Here is a 14,330-nt window from a genome sequence, read left to right on the forward strand (position 1 = left end):
TGATTCCCCATCAACCCTCGTACAGACGAGGTACCAGGGTGAATAAGCTTCACTGCCATCCTTAGCCATGCGTTCCTACCATGGCCAGGGAGGGAAACTATTTGGGGTCATAATTCTCTTCATTGAATTGAGCCCTAGAATGCTGAGAGACTGCTGGTGAGTTGCCACCAGCAAGAGATGACGTACCACGCTTCATTGCATGTCATCTGTCCTCATGCCACCAACTCTGACCAAGGGCCCTCTCCACAGTCGCCACCCAGCCTCATCAAGGGCCACCTGGCAGGATGGTCATTGATGGAAGTCCAGATCCCCCATGGAGATAGGCATGCACTCCTTGGCATACATGGAGAGTTAATGGCACAGGCATCAGCAGAGCGATCCCTGAGCTGTCACGGAGCTACAACCAACAGGGTACATGGTGGCCCCATCACAACAGACTGGCTACTGTGCTGGATATTAGGTGCAAAGAAATCCATGGTCATCGTTGGCACAGAAAGCGGCGTGCATGGTGGAAAACGCACCCAGGAAGGAGTCCTCGCCCAAAAGACGGAGAAGGAGCAGGACTGCAATGCAATGATGAGAAAGTGGGCTAAAGATCTCAATGCACAATGGGCATGATGCACCATATAAGGCGCCCTTCCCCAATTGGCTCGCACTTCAGAAAACTTTTGAAGAATGGAGGTCAAACCCTACAGGGGACCAACACAGAAAGACCGAAACGTGTGAGACTTCTTTTAATCTCCTCTTACGACAGGCAGAAATGCCTCGGCCCTATTCTTACCCCGGGACCTGCAGGGGGCATTTATATACAGATATATTGTAGTGATTATACTATTAAGTTACCAACTTTGTTTAGAAACTCTGAAAATATTAAATACAATTTACACACAACTAATAAGTTAGACAGAAAAGGAAGAGTAACATACTTTCCTGGCATATTCAAGAAGAGGATGTTGGAATCTAAATGTCGTACCACATGTTGATACCATCCCACCTGCCTCACACATTTGGTAACGGAATTGCAAGTTTGCATAAGACATAGACAACAGTCATACGGGAACTGGTGGACCCGATGGCGCACGCCTGCTAAGCCACACCTCCATATCTCTGTACAATGAGCACACTCTGCCATTGGGATACAGGGTTCGTGGTGGCAGTCACTCACAGCAATCGCACATAGAGATCCTCCAATATGACATCTTCATCACATTTGCTTCAGAGTGCCCTAACGTTGTTGACACTGAAATTGCTGGATTTTTGTCGTTATGCACTACTTGTAATGAGCCTTCGCACATTTGGAGGTATAGAGGATGATTTTAATTAAAGTTTCTTCTTGAAAAATTACGTAATTGACTTTGGATCAATGGGAGGCACTCTCTGGGTTTTGGTGAGTAAGTTTGGCAGTGTCAAAATATATCGCATCAATGTCCGTGTTTTTCGATGACATTGACTTTAGGTGCTTGATTTTGCATCCCCAGCCACCCGCGGTGGCCGAGCGGTTCTAGGTGTTACAGTCTGGAACCGCATAACCGCTACGGTCGCAGGTTCGAATCCTGCCTCGGGCATGGATGTGTGTGATGTACTTAGGCTAGTTAGGTTTAAGTAGTTCTAAGTTCTAGGGGACTGATGACCTCAGAAGTTAAGTCCCACTGTGCTCAGAGTCATTTTGCATCCCCAACGTAACATAGATCTTAATATGTGACAACGACTTCAATATTATATGTCTACATAATCCGGAGAAAAAGGGTTTTGATCAGTCAGAGAAACTGACAGGAAGCCAGTAGACAGACAACAAAGTCATGCTATATGGGTTCCATTTTTACTGACTGAAGTAAGACCCTAAAAGCAACACTGATAAATCGTTGCTCCTGTTCGTCCTTGTCATGAGTTTACTTGGGGGTGAGTGACGGTTGGAACTACGATTTTATGACTCTCAATGACCACAAGGAGTTCTTCAATATATTCAAAATAATAAAAAGCTTCATTCTTACGGTGGTAGCACTGATATCCATATTACACAAGATACAACTTCCGGAAGACGAAAACTGAATTTCGGAAAAAAGGACTTTGCTGTCGTGTTTACATTTTAAGGCCGACAGGGTATTTGCTTCACCAACCGAACGTTGGTTTTCTGATCGTTAGTTGTTTTACGCTAATGAGAAAGAAATTTCTAGCAGGTAGATGAAGTAAAAGGTGGAGCGATGTGCCAGTGATTGCCAAAAACTAGTAACTCTTATTCCATTTCATTACATTTATATGCTAAACTTGTAGGTTTTGAGTCGTTCGTCACGGACTGCGAGACACCAGGGTACCGTAATAAGTGGGTTTTACAACTACATTCGTAATAGCAGCGGAAGGAATGCTTTCCACAGGATAATATCTGCTACGGCTAGAGGCGACGCGTTATCCTCCGAAGAGCAAACTTGGTCTTCAAAGTCCCTCACATATGTTAAATCACACACAGACTTTAAAACTGCAGCCACTCTCTGTCCCTAATTGTGCAAAGCATCTCAGCACGTTCAAATCAATGTGCATTTAGTCAAGCGAACTGATGATGGCTGTGTGTCCTTCTGTGGGTCAGAATCTTCATTCTCATTGTTAACTCAGTAATCACTGATGGTTTATGTGGACGTTGTTAATTTCCCTCACCACCACTTCCTTTCAGAGTCTATGCGCCTTTGCCAAAGCATTGTTATGTACGTTAATATAACCTCATGAAACTAACAGTAACTTCTTTTACACATTTCTTGATTAAAAGCGAAGTCCATGCACTTTATCAATAAACGTGACTTTATTGTGTCCTCTTATTTCCCTCCATTACTAAACGAAACCCTACTCACAATATCGTTGTAAAATATGGAGCCCAAAATTCGTATACGACTTGATCACCCCAGCTTAAATACAGACGTCCCGTATAAATAACCGTTTCGCAAATTTTTGTTGAATACTTCGCATGATTTTATGAGGACCCATCTGTTTACAGTAAACGTCACCGGGTTCAGGACTTAATAGCATTACGGATATATTGTTAAAACTCTACCGTAACCTCACACACAGCAGCGATCCTCTCAACAGTAAGCCACCATACACGTATTCAGAATCCTTTCCATTACCATTTTTCTTTAACACCTTAGAAATTAAGAAACAGAGACGAAACACTTGAGCACATTCAGCTCACGGCAGCAGTGCGCACCGAGCAAAGTGTTCCGGGCTCATTGGTCGAGGTTACAGAGTGAGGTGAGCATGCTGGAGTACAACAGCTCTACACTAAGGCTGTAGGTGGTAAGCCACACATTTAACATCTTAGATGCGCCACGCACATGTAACTGTCTTAATAAAACGCGGCTGTTCTCAAAGGAATGAAAAGAAGAAAAACCAATTCCCCTTAAGACATTCCAGCAGATTTATGGTGTGCTTAACAGTGGAATGCAGCATGCTGCCTAATAGATCTTTTCAACCAAATCATCAGAGAAGCTAAAATACTGACGAACTGTCAGCAAAACATCACTGTATCAATCTTCAAACGAAAGGAAGCCCTCCTGAGTGTTCATAACGCCAGATAATATTACGTAGGTATGTAGTGACGCTCTTCCAACTCATTCTCGACAAAGGGATTCGTGAGATAACCCAAATCGCATGGAACTAAGCCAGGTTTGTCAAAAACTGCGACGCAACTGACGTAATTGGTGCTGCACGGCCGCTGATTTAAAAATTCTGCCAAAAGAACAAAAGATACCTCACCTCACTTTTCCAGGTTTAGAAAAGCCATCCGATTGGGTAGTGCATGAAATTATCTGCCTAGTGATTGGAGGACGTGCTATTTTAGGTTAGCTTGTTAGCTGGATACGGCTTCTGTATGCTGAAACGAGGATCTGCGTCCAAGCGGCTGCACGAGCATCTAACAACTTTCGCATCAAAAAACAAGAGTCCACCAAGACTTGGCCTTATCACCACTGCTGTTCATTCCTGTGGTCGACACCATCACATTATACTTGACAATGTCACTGCCATGGACACTTCTCCATGCTGATGATGCCATGTTGCTTGCGGAGAACATGTTTCATCTCCGGTGCTAAGTAAATGAGTGGAACCACAGACTCGTGCATCATGGCTAACGATTCAGCTAAAGGAAGACTGACTACGTGACATCAGACCCACGAGAATTTGGGACAATAAATGTTGATGGAGAAGATCAACCACGAGTAATAAAATTTGAGTATCGTGCTTGTACAACGTTTACTGAAGGCCACAGACCGTCAACTGTCCCGGTGCTCTCTACAGCATCGAGTGTCTAGAGCTACAAAAGAGGCAGAACGACGACAGGGGATTTTGTAGACTAAGGTATTTAGATGGGCAGGTGGCATCACTGCTTGGATCAAGTTTCGAACGACATTATCAGGAAACCTTGTGGGCTCGCACCGATCCAGAGGAAAATGTGAGGAAGCCCTCTGCGATTGTTTGGATGTGTGCTGCGCGCAGAGAACGATACTATTGCAAACGAATCATACAAATTGGAAATCATGGGAAAGAACCGAGTGGACGACCAAGTCAGCGATGGGGCGAAACTTTGCACAACGGTCTGAAGGTTGTAAACCTACATCCAGTCGTACCCCACGATCGAACAAAATAGAGGCGGCAAATCCTCTCAGCGGGACTGATGCTAAAGAAAAATAAGAGGAACCGATTGGAGATGATTTGGTTATCTGTTCAAGACTGAAGCACGATTAAATACAGACAAAAATTCAAATGGCTCTTCATCTCCCTCAGGGGTTCGCAATACTAAGAGGACGACTTTTTTTCATAGGTATAGGTCAAAGCAGAAGTGGAAACATCTTGTACAAAAGACTTAGTGTGTCCTTCTAGTCCCTGACCACTGCTCCTTGCATCAGTTGGTACTCTCCCCATAATTGTGGCCGGATGCAACCCAGTGCGCAGAGGTTGATAATTCATGACAGTATAAAGACCATTAGCGTTTGCTTCGATTTCTGTATAGTGGTTACTTTCGACATGATTTAGCCACAGGATGAAACGTCAAGTTGCAGCTGCCCTGTCTGTTTGCCAGCTTCTCTTCGGACCAACGGCTGCTGCAAACGGCTGTTACGAGTACGTGATACAGTCCCGCCACTCGTCGCATTGAATCGGGGTAATGTTTGCATGCTCAACACGTTAGGAATGTCGACCGCGTGTAGATGCCAATGTTTGCAATCGGTAGGCATGAATACGTCACGCTCTTGCAGTGAGACGACGAACTGCGCCATGTGATAAGCCGTCATCGCAACCATGCTTCTTCCCACACCTCAAACGCTACGTCATGGCTTCATCTCTCTTTGTAATATGTTAAGATCCTCACATGCATTCAGCCCTCTCACGCACTTTAAACGTCAGTGTTCGTCTAAGTTTCTTGATATGCTAGTTCCTGCAGTCGTTGATTACTATATCTACATGTCTGTAGTTTATCTGGTCTGCGAAGCCAGCGATCGGCTATACGCTACTAAATACTGTAAGAATATATCTTACCGTTCATCGTTTATGAGTTGTATCTCCTTTGCAATTCCCTTACTTTCTTAATTAACTGTAATCGCAGGAAGGGGGAGTATTTACTGTTTTACAGTACAAACACCATTAGCACAGTCTATGATAACACTAGCGACGCTCTGCCTCGTTTATGTTAGCCCCAGTGATAGCAGTACCAGAGGCGGTCAGCTACCTACATTTCTGAAAACGATATCGGATGAGTGCGAGTACTAACATTTATATTGATTTCTAACATAGTTTTTACAATGTGTTGTGTATGCAGTGACATAAACGTCATCAATAACTAAAAAAATTACGGCACATTTGTAATCCTTTAGTGTCCTAAGGGCACTGGGAGATACGAAACGCTGCATCAGTGGACAGTTCACTTATGATTCTCTTGTATCGTGCAAAAGTTTGCTGAATAATATCATCTTCCTTTAATAACAGAAAATTTCTAGTTAACACAAGAATACCTGACTTTTTACAGAAAGACGTCGTATATCTGTCCAACAAAGCGGAGTTGTATTTGCTACAATTTCAGCCAAATCAGTGAATATGGAAACTCGGAAACAAATATGGAAATTAAAATCTACTTTATTCAACTTATCAGATAAGCCACCACAACTGTAGCTTAACGGGAAACCATAAAGACGTGATAAGCAATCGTCGAAACCAATAAAACCGTTTTCCAACACAGAGGAAACCAATTCCACAGTTTTTGCTTAATCTGAGCTCAAAACTACAAAAATTTCCATAACATTCACTTTTGAGGCAAACGTAATTACATTCGCAAAAATATTCTTCTATGTGAAACTCGAGTGAAGTGTAAGGGAGGGAGAATCGTTGGACTCCAAAAAAATGTTTAATTGTCAAGGATCATTTAATATTAAAAGACTACGACCAAGGTGTGGACGGGCCAAGGAATTGACATAACAGACGTGATTTAGAACATAAATAATTTATTCATAACATACGTACAATACATAACACCAACTACGTAAATCCTGCTTCGATGCTTACAATTGCCCAGAATGGGAGGGCCACCACTTTCGAATTGGAAGGGCTTTAATTTAGAAACTAAAACGCCTATTATAATTTTTATAAATAATAATAACACAACACATAAGTAAGCGCTGAGTGAACGCACTCTTAAATCTTTATTTGTTAATCACAAAGCGTGGGTTTACCACATTTAAATTTTCATTGCAATATAAAACATAAATACATGAATTCACAACACAGCATGGCTTCAAAATTTCTACCTGGACAACCTATGGACCTAAAACTTTCGCATTACATTCCGCCAATCACATTAATAACTTATAAGCCGGTTGGTAAAATACAAACGTTTGCACTATAATCAATTTTAATAATCCAGAATCACTCAAAAAAAAACAACAACAGAAGTTCGACACGGAGTATGTAAGCCTGTTTATACAATCTTTCGGACCAAAATAGGCACGAGGGCCACCAAAACAGAAGTGCGCTAGTTGCTTTTAGGATAGGTGCTCCCATTAGCTTTATCACTGAGCAGATATTTACTTAAGCGACAGGTAAGATAGTTAATGCAAATAGAATGTATTTCTAAAGTTTTTTTTCTTCCTCCCTTTTAACAAGGGGGTTTTTGTAAGGTGTAAATTACTCTTTGAGGAGACGCAATAGCAATCTAGCGGGCACGCCTTCACAAGGACGCCATGCCACTACACACGTACTAAATCAGCCGCGTATCCGCTGTTCAAGCCAAACATTAACAACACAGTTCCATACTCCTGACACCCAAATAGTCGGGATCAAAACAAAACCAAAAATCCCAAGAGCGCAAGATCCAGCATAGCTTCAGAACAGATCTTACTTCATGCGGTTGCCTTCACAAATACAGGTATCGAAATGAAAACAAGAACGTGTAACAACATTCCCTAATCAGCACAATGTTCTTCTTTAAGTCCTGGTAGTGCTAGACAACGCTGACATGCCAATGTTAACAAACCTCTAAGGCAACACCCTCCAACTGACAAGCCGAAACCCTTATCAGCTCCGTGACAGGACTCGAACCCCCAACTACTGTCAGTGCAACTCACTTAGAATAAATACAGCCCAAATAGTATGGCGGACACATATACCCAGGGTTTAACAGAACACTAGACTGAACTAGAATTAACCTTAATAATACAGCATTAGATCTTGGGAGAAAAGGAACTAACTACCCACCCGAAATTCTGCAACCACAGGGCGGGAGGATGAACTACCAAAACACAGAAGTGCAAACGTACACAAATAACTACCAAAATACACCACTACACCGGTTAGCAACGATGCGTGGAGGAATCTGCACTGTCAGAATAGCACCAGTGAACAGAACAGAGGATTGCCACAGCAGTGGCCAAAAGGCGGGAAAGACGACTGGATGAACTCAATCCCAAAGGACGATGAACTCGAATCATTCACACTTAACTTCTTTTCTCCTTTCCCTCGGCGCACTTTGTCGTTTGTCTGGGACTGCTGTGCACAATACTGAGCCGTCCCCAGTCGAATCACACAGAACGCCTGAGAACACACTTCCCTGCACACAGCTACGGTAGAGTTTCCCGGTTTGTCACCTCATACACTTCACACACCAGGTACGGTACAAAATAACCAAAAAACGGATCGATTTTGTAAACAAACTATTAATTTCATGCAGGATACATCATTATTGTCGACAATATATTGACTTTTCCTCGATAATTTGTAAATGTCTTCTTTTTTAAATGTTGGGGTTATTGAGGTGTTGTCATTTGTGGATTATTGACCATCATATCATTAAGCCATAACACATCTGTAAACGTTGGCTGACCAGATCGGATGTTGGTCTATTAGGGCCAAATTCCAGGTCGATGTCCACTAAACCACTTCTGACTTACTCGAGCCATTAGTACATCTATCCATTATACATCACAGTTCTTCTCCCTGCAGTGTGAGGCGGTTTTTCCCATACGGTAGTAAAACAGCGTAGGATAGCGCTAACGTCCTTTCCTGCTTTCCGTGGCTTGTAAAGACACATTCACGCTGTTCCATCCAAAGACAGGCACAAATACACATTGACATATCCAATGGTGCGACAGTTTGTCGGTCCTTGCTGCGTTTCTCTATTTTTTACAAATGGATGGTACACGAGATATTTAGATGTCTCAACGATCCTTAAATATTATAGTTTGGGATTTGTATTCGGTTACACATGCCATCGGAAGTCCACTCTCCACACAAATACCAGATACTATCTGTGCTAAAAGCCACGGATCAACTACATTTATAGTGTTTTGTCAAGTATCACACTTAACCATATATTTAAAGTACGAAGAATGTAGGTAAACACCCGTGAATATTAAGATTGGGCGACATCCATAGATATGAGTATAGTACTCGCTACCAGTTACCTATAAAAGCAGTACGAATCGTATGTATGCATGGTATCGTGAGCTGGCAGAGAGGCAGGAGTGTTAAATGTATCTGACATGCCGAATATTTATCAAGTGTCTGGTATCACTGCGTTCACATCGATTGTACAATAGACGTTCATCTGCAATATGAACATTGCTAATTCCAATAATCATATGCTCTGCATTCGAGATTACTGCAACCATAACGTCCCTGGCGATAGCATGGTACTGAACTTTCTCTCCTTCAGTGAGTTTGTTTGATGCCATTTCTTTTACTGCCACTTTCATCTTGCTTAAAAAAATGAAACCAACTTTCGTCTATGAATTTTTTTTCCAGAATCGCCTCTCCCTCCTAATGGAAGCGCTGCATCAGTTGGGACGAAGTTCTTTTCCTTGCCTCTTCATTGTGGTCGGATAAAGTTCTTCGTAATCAAGCTGTGCAAACATATGAGTATCCCAGTTGTTGAGTAATCGTTATCACGCTGCCTTTACTGAGTGAGGAATCCAACTTCTAACATTGGTGATATTCACCGATACATCACCGTGCGCAGTTGTCGTTTATCGTGAATACGAATGGGCATTTCATCTGCTGCATTCAAAAACTCTGTCACACGACGCTGCCTAATACGGACATCGATGACGTCCATTTTGCAAGCGACTACAATGTAGGCATCTGGTGACGCAGAAAGTTACTATGGCAGTAGTTTGAAAAAAAAAAATCAGTAATGGCGCAACATTAATTAGTTCACTTCCAAAACTATTCAAAGAGGATGAAGTAGGTAGCATTCATTCTGGAATGACCTCCTTACACAATGAAACACTAATAATTTATACCTCATTGCTTACTGATAAAAAATTCTACTTCTCTTATATAAAAATCGACAATATTCTTGTAATCACATTTTGTGGTTCTGAACATCACCGTGTTCAGTACACATGAAATATGAATAATAACGTCTCGCGTCACCGAAAATTTTATATTTTATTAAGTCACACAACGCATTTCGGATCCGGTGTGCCCATTAACGTTTAACCTAACCTTTTGCTGAGCCCTTCACTCAGTCTAAGCCGTTCTTTTACTGGCTTACATGTAATGGTTCCACTGCCGTGCAACCATCTTATCTATAGGCTTCCTCTCATCAAATTTCAGTTATGGTGCGAATTTTTAAATGATTCAGTCCTTTCCAACTGTTGCAGGCCATTAATAACAGATACCCTGTGCTTCGCATTAATCATATTACAAGCCAGAGAGCTATTTTACTGGTTGCTGTTATTAAATAACTTTCTTTGGCCATTATTTGCATTTTTGTAAAACAGTGAGATATTTTGTGCAATACAGGATAGTCAGGAACACTGTTTCCAAAAGTATGTGGACATTTCGATTTTGAATCCCATTACGACTTCACTAGATTGTTTGTAGGCTTGCGTAGTTATACTTCTTAAGTCTACAGATACAATGAGCACCGCCTTTCTCTGTAATCAGGAAACTACTCATTATTTAACTGTATCAGATGTTTTTGCTGTGTGCTTACCTACTATTTTTCTTTAGAATATATAGCTACTGATGTTTACCACCATTGAGCGTATGTTAAGTATGTGACCCGGTGAATATCACGTTAATCAGCTGTAGCAAGATCACATATTGAGTTGTATACGGGCTCATAAACTGTCGTATAGCTTAACACATCAATACGTTACTTAACTACTTATAACAGCAGCTTATTCATACAATACAGCGCACAGCTGGAAACGTTTGCTTTTCACCAAGATGACGCGAAATGTGCGTTCTGTTGTGAGAGGGTTACATATTAACCTTATAAATTCTCAATTTAAACGATGTCGAAACAGATGAAAAATAGTGGGAAACTTCCAAAATGGTCCTGTCAGACTCTCTGATGTGTTAAGTTTAGCCCATATGTTGTCCAATATCTTGCCCACGCGCGAGGCGATTTTTGTGAAGAGACAGAACTGCAGGCAAGACTTGCGGAGATTTTTGACGGATCCTATCTGTCGATATGAAGCGTGCCGTTTTCCACTAACATGGAGGCCCCGTCTTTGGGTTCCGAGCACAGGACTCGAACCATAGTGTGCATGTTAAACCGGTGGATTTTCGTGATTTATCCGGGATGCCAGGACTGTGCTGGATGCTCAACAGACCAGATATCACAGGCGACATATGACTGGAAAATGATTGGAAAATAAATGAATATTCTTATGATCATGATGACGATAGCATTCTTTTCAATAAATTTATGAACTTTTTAATGTTGGATAATTGTTTGAAATGCTATGATATTTATTTTAACTATATATGACCATGCAGCTTTACTAGAATTGAAATGATAATTAAATGAACACCCTAGCTGCAAGCAGGCGTTGATACACTTCGTTGGGGACATGTTGAAAATGTGTGCCCCGACCGGGACTCGAACCCGGGACCTCCTGCTTACATGGCAGACGCTCTATCCATCTGAGCCACCGCGGGCACAGAGGATAGCGCGTCTGCAGGGACTTATCCCTTGCACGCTCCCCGTGAGATCCACATTCCCAACATGTCCACACCACTACTTTCGTAGTGCGCCTATTAGATGTTTGCCCATCATACTCATTACTCGTGGCAGAGTAATCTACCAAGTCCCGTACGAGTTCGGGCATAGCGTGTGCGTTCGCACACAAGAAGGTCAAAGGCTGGGAACCCATATTTATTTTAACTATATATGACCATGCAGCTTTACTAGAATTGAAATGATAATTAAATGAACACCCTAGCTGCAAGCAGGCGTTGATACACTTCGTTGGGGACATGTTGAAAATGTGTGCCCCGACCGGGACTCGAACCCGGGACCTCCTGCTTACATGGCAGACGCTCTATCCATCTGAGCCACCGCGGGCACAGAGGATAGCGCGTCTGCAGGGACTTATCCCTTGCACGCTCCCCGTGAGATCCACATTCCCAACATGTCCACAACACTACTTTCGTAGTGCGCCTATTAGATGTTTGCCCATCATACTCATTACTCGTGGCAGAGTAATCTACCAAGTCCCGTACGAGTTCGGGCATAGCGTGTGCGTTCGCACACAAGAAGGTCAAAGGCTGGGAACCCATATTTATTTTAACTATATATGACCATGCAGCTTTACTAGAATTGAAATGATAATTAAATGAACACCCTAGCTGCAAGCAGGCGTTGATACACTTCGTTGGGGACATGTTGAAAATGTGTGCCCCGACCGGGACTCGAACCCGGGACCTCCTGCTTACATGGCAGACGCTCTATCCATCTGAGCCACCGCGGGCACAGAGGATAGCGCGTCTGCAGGGACTTATCCCTTGCACGCTCCCCGTGAGATCCACATTCCCAACATGTCCACAACACTACTTTCGTAGTGCGCCTATTAGATGTTTGCCCATCATACTCATTACTCGTGGCAGAGTAATCTACCAAGTCCCGTACGAGTTCGGGCATAGCGTGTGCGTTCGCACACAAGAAGGTCAAAGGCTGGGAACCCATATTTATTTTAACTATATATGACCATGCAGCTTTACTAGAATTGAAATGATAATTAAATGAACACCCTAGCTGCAAGCAGGCGTTGATACACTTCGTTGGGGACATGTTGAAAATGTGTGCCCCGACCGGGACTCGAACCCGGGACCTCCTGCTTACATGGCAGACGCTCTATCCATCTGAGCCACCGCGGGCACAGAGGATAGCGCGTCTGCAAGGACTTATCCCTTGCACGCTCCCCGTGAGATCCACATTCCCAACATGTCCACAACACTACTTTCGTAGTGCGCCTATTAGATGTTTGCCCATCATACTCATTACTCGTGGCAGAGTAATCTACCAAGTCCCGTACGAGTTCGGGCATAGCGTGTGCGTTCGCACACAAGAAGGTCAAAGGCTGGGAACCCATATTTATTTTAACTATATATGACCATGCAGCTTTACTAGAATTGAAATGATAATTAAATGAACACCCTAGCTGCAAGCAGGCGCACTACGAAAGTAGTGTTGTGGACATGTTGGGAATGTGGATCTCACGGGGAGCGTGCAAGGGATAAGTCCCTGCAGACGCGCTATCCTCTGTGCCCGCGGTGGCTCAGATGGATAGAGCGTCTGCCATGTAAGCAGGAGGTCCCGGGTTCGAGTCCCGGTCGGGGCACACATTTTCAACATGTCCCCAACGAAGTGTATCAACGCCTGCTTGCAGCTAGGGTGTTCATTTAATTATCATTTCAATTCTAGTAAAGCTGCATGGTCATATATAGTTAAAATAAATATGGGTTCCCAGCCTTTGACCTTCTTGTGTGCGAACGCACACGCTATGCCCGAACTCGTACGGGACTTGGTAGATTACTCTGCCACGAGTAATGAGTATGATGGGCAAACATCTAATAGGCGCACTACGAAAGTAGTGTTGTGGACATGTTGGGAATGTGGATCTCACGGGGAGCGTGCAAGGGATAAGTCCCTGCAGACGCGCTATCCTCTGTGCCCGCGGTGGCTCAGATGGATAGAGCGTCTGCCATGTAAGCAGGAGGTCCCGGGTTCGAGTCCCGGTCGGGGCACACATTTTCAACATGTCCCCAACGAAGTGTATCAACGCCTGCTTGCAGCTAGGGTGTTCATTTAATTATCATTTCAATTCTAGTAAAGCTGCATGGTCATATATAGTTAAAATAAATATGGGTTCCCAGCCTTTGACCTTCTTGTGTGCGAACGCACACGCTATGCCCGAACTCGTACGGGACTTGGTAGATTACTCTGCCACGAGTAATGAGTATGATGGGCAAATATGTATTAGGCGCACTACGAAAGTAGTGTTGTGGACATGTTGGGAATGTGGATCTCACGGGGAGCGTGCAAGGGATAAGTCCCTGCAGACGCGCTATCCTCTGTGCCCGCGGTGGCTCAGATGGATAGAGCGTCTGCCATGTAAGCAGGAGGTCCCGGGTTCGAGTCCCGGTCGGGGCACACATTTTCAACATGTCCCCAACGAAGTGTATCAACGCCTGCTTGCAGCTAGGGTGTTCATTTAATTATCATTTCAATTCTAGTAAAGCTGCATGGTCATATATAGTTAAAATAAATATGGGTTCCCAGCCTTTGACCTTCTTGTGTGCGAACGCACACGCTATGCCCGAACTCGTACGGGACTTGGTAGATTACTCTGCCACGAGTAATGAGTATGATGGGCAAACATCTAATAGGCGCACTACGAAAGTAGAGTTGTGGACATGTTGGGAATGTGGATCTCACGGGGAGCGTGCAAGGGATAAGTCCCTGCAGACGCGCTATCCTCTGTGCCCGCGGTGGCTCAGATGGATAGAGCGTCTGCCATGTAAGCAGGAGGTCCCGGGTTCGAGTCCCGGTCGGGGCACACATTTTCAAC

The 14,330-nt window shown here is 43.5% G+C and overlaps 8 non-coding genes across 8 annotated transcripts; 4 read left to right on the forward strand and 4 right to left on the reverse strand.

Annotated features, from left to right (window-relative positions):
* Nucleotides 1-11,344: 11,344 nt before the first annotated feature.
* Trnat-ugu (transfer RNA threonine (anticodon UGU)) lies at nucleotides 11,345-11,419 on the reverse strand. Its single transcript has one exon. It is a non-coding gene; the product is annotated as a tRNA-Thr (tRNA).
* A 331-nt stretch (nucleotides 11,420-11,750) lies between these two features.
* On the reverse strand, nucleotides 11,751-11,825 carry Trnat-ugu (transfer RNA threonine (anticodon UGU)). The gene has a single exon. It is a non-coding gene; the product is annotated as a tRNA-Thr (tRNA).
* Nucleotides 11,826-12,156: 331 nt separating this feature from the next.
* On the reverse strand, nucleotides 12,157-12,231 carry Trnat-ugu (transfer RNA threonine (anticodon UGU)). The gene has a single exon. It is a non-coding gene; the product is annotated as a tRNA-Thr (tRNA).
* Nucleotides 12,232-12,562: 331 nt separating this feature from the next.
* Trnat-ugu (transfer RNA threonine (anticodon UGU)) lies at nucleotides 12,563-12,637 on the reverse strand. The gene has a single exon. It is a non-coding gene; the product is annotated as a tRNA-Thr (tRNA).
* Nucleotides 12,638-13,025: 388 nt separating this feature from the next.
* On the forward strand, nucleotides 13,026-13,100 carry Trnat-ugu (transfer RNA threonine (anticodon UGU)). Its single transcript has one exon. It is a non-coding gene; the product is annotated as a tRNA-Thr (tRNA).
* Nucleotides 13,101-13,431: 331 nt separating this feature from the next.
* On the forward strand, nucleotides 13,432-13,506 carry Trnat-ugu (transfer RNA threonine (anticodon UGU)). The gene has a single exon. It is a non-coding gene; the product is annotated as a tRNA-Thr (tRNA).
* Nucleotides 13,507-13,837: 331 nt separating this feature from the next.
* On the forward strand, nucleotides 13,838-13,912 carry Trnat-ugu (transfer RNA threonine (anticodon UGU)). Its single transcript has one exon. It is a non-coding gene; the product is annotated as a tRNA-Thr (tRNA).
* A 331-nt stretch (nucleotides 13,913-14,243) lies between these two features.
* On the forward strand, nucleotides 14,244-14,318 carry Trnat-ugu (transfer RNA threonine (anticodon UGU)). The gene has a single exon. It is a non-coding gene; the product is annotated as a tRNA-Thr (tRNA).
* Nucleotides 14,319-14,330: the final 12 nt, after the last annotated feature.

The sequence above is a fragment of the Schistocerca nitens genome, chromosome 9, assembly GCF_023898315.1.
Source record: "Schistocerca nitens isolate TAMUIC-IGC-003100 chromosome 9, iqSchNite1.1, whole genome shotgun sequence".
Classification (NCBI taxonomy): Eukaryota; Metazoa; Arthropoda; class Insecta; order Orthoptera; family Acrididae; genus Schistocerca; species Schistocerca nitens.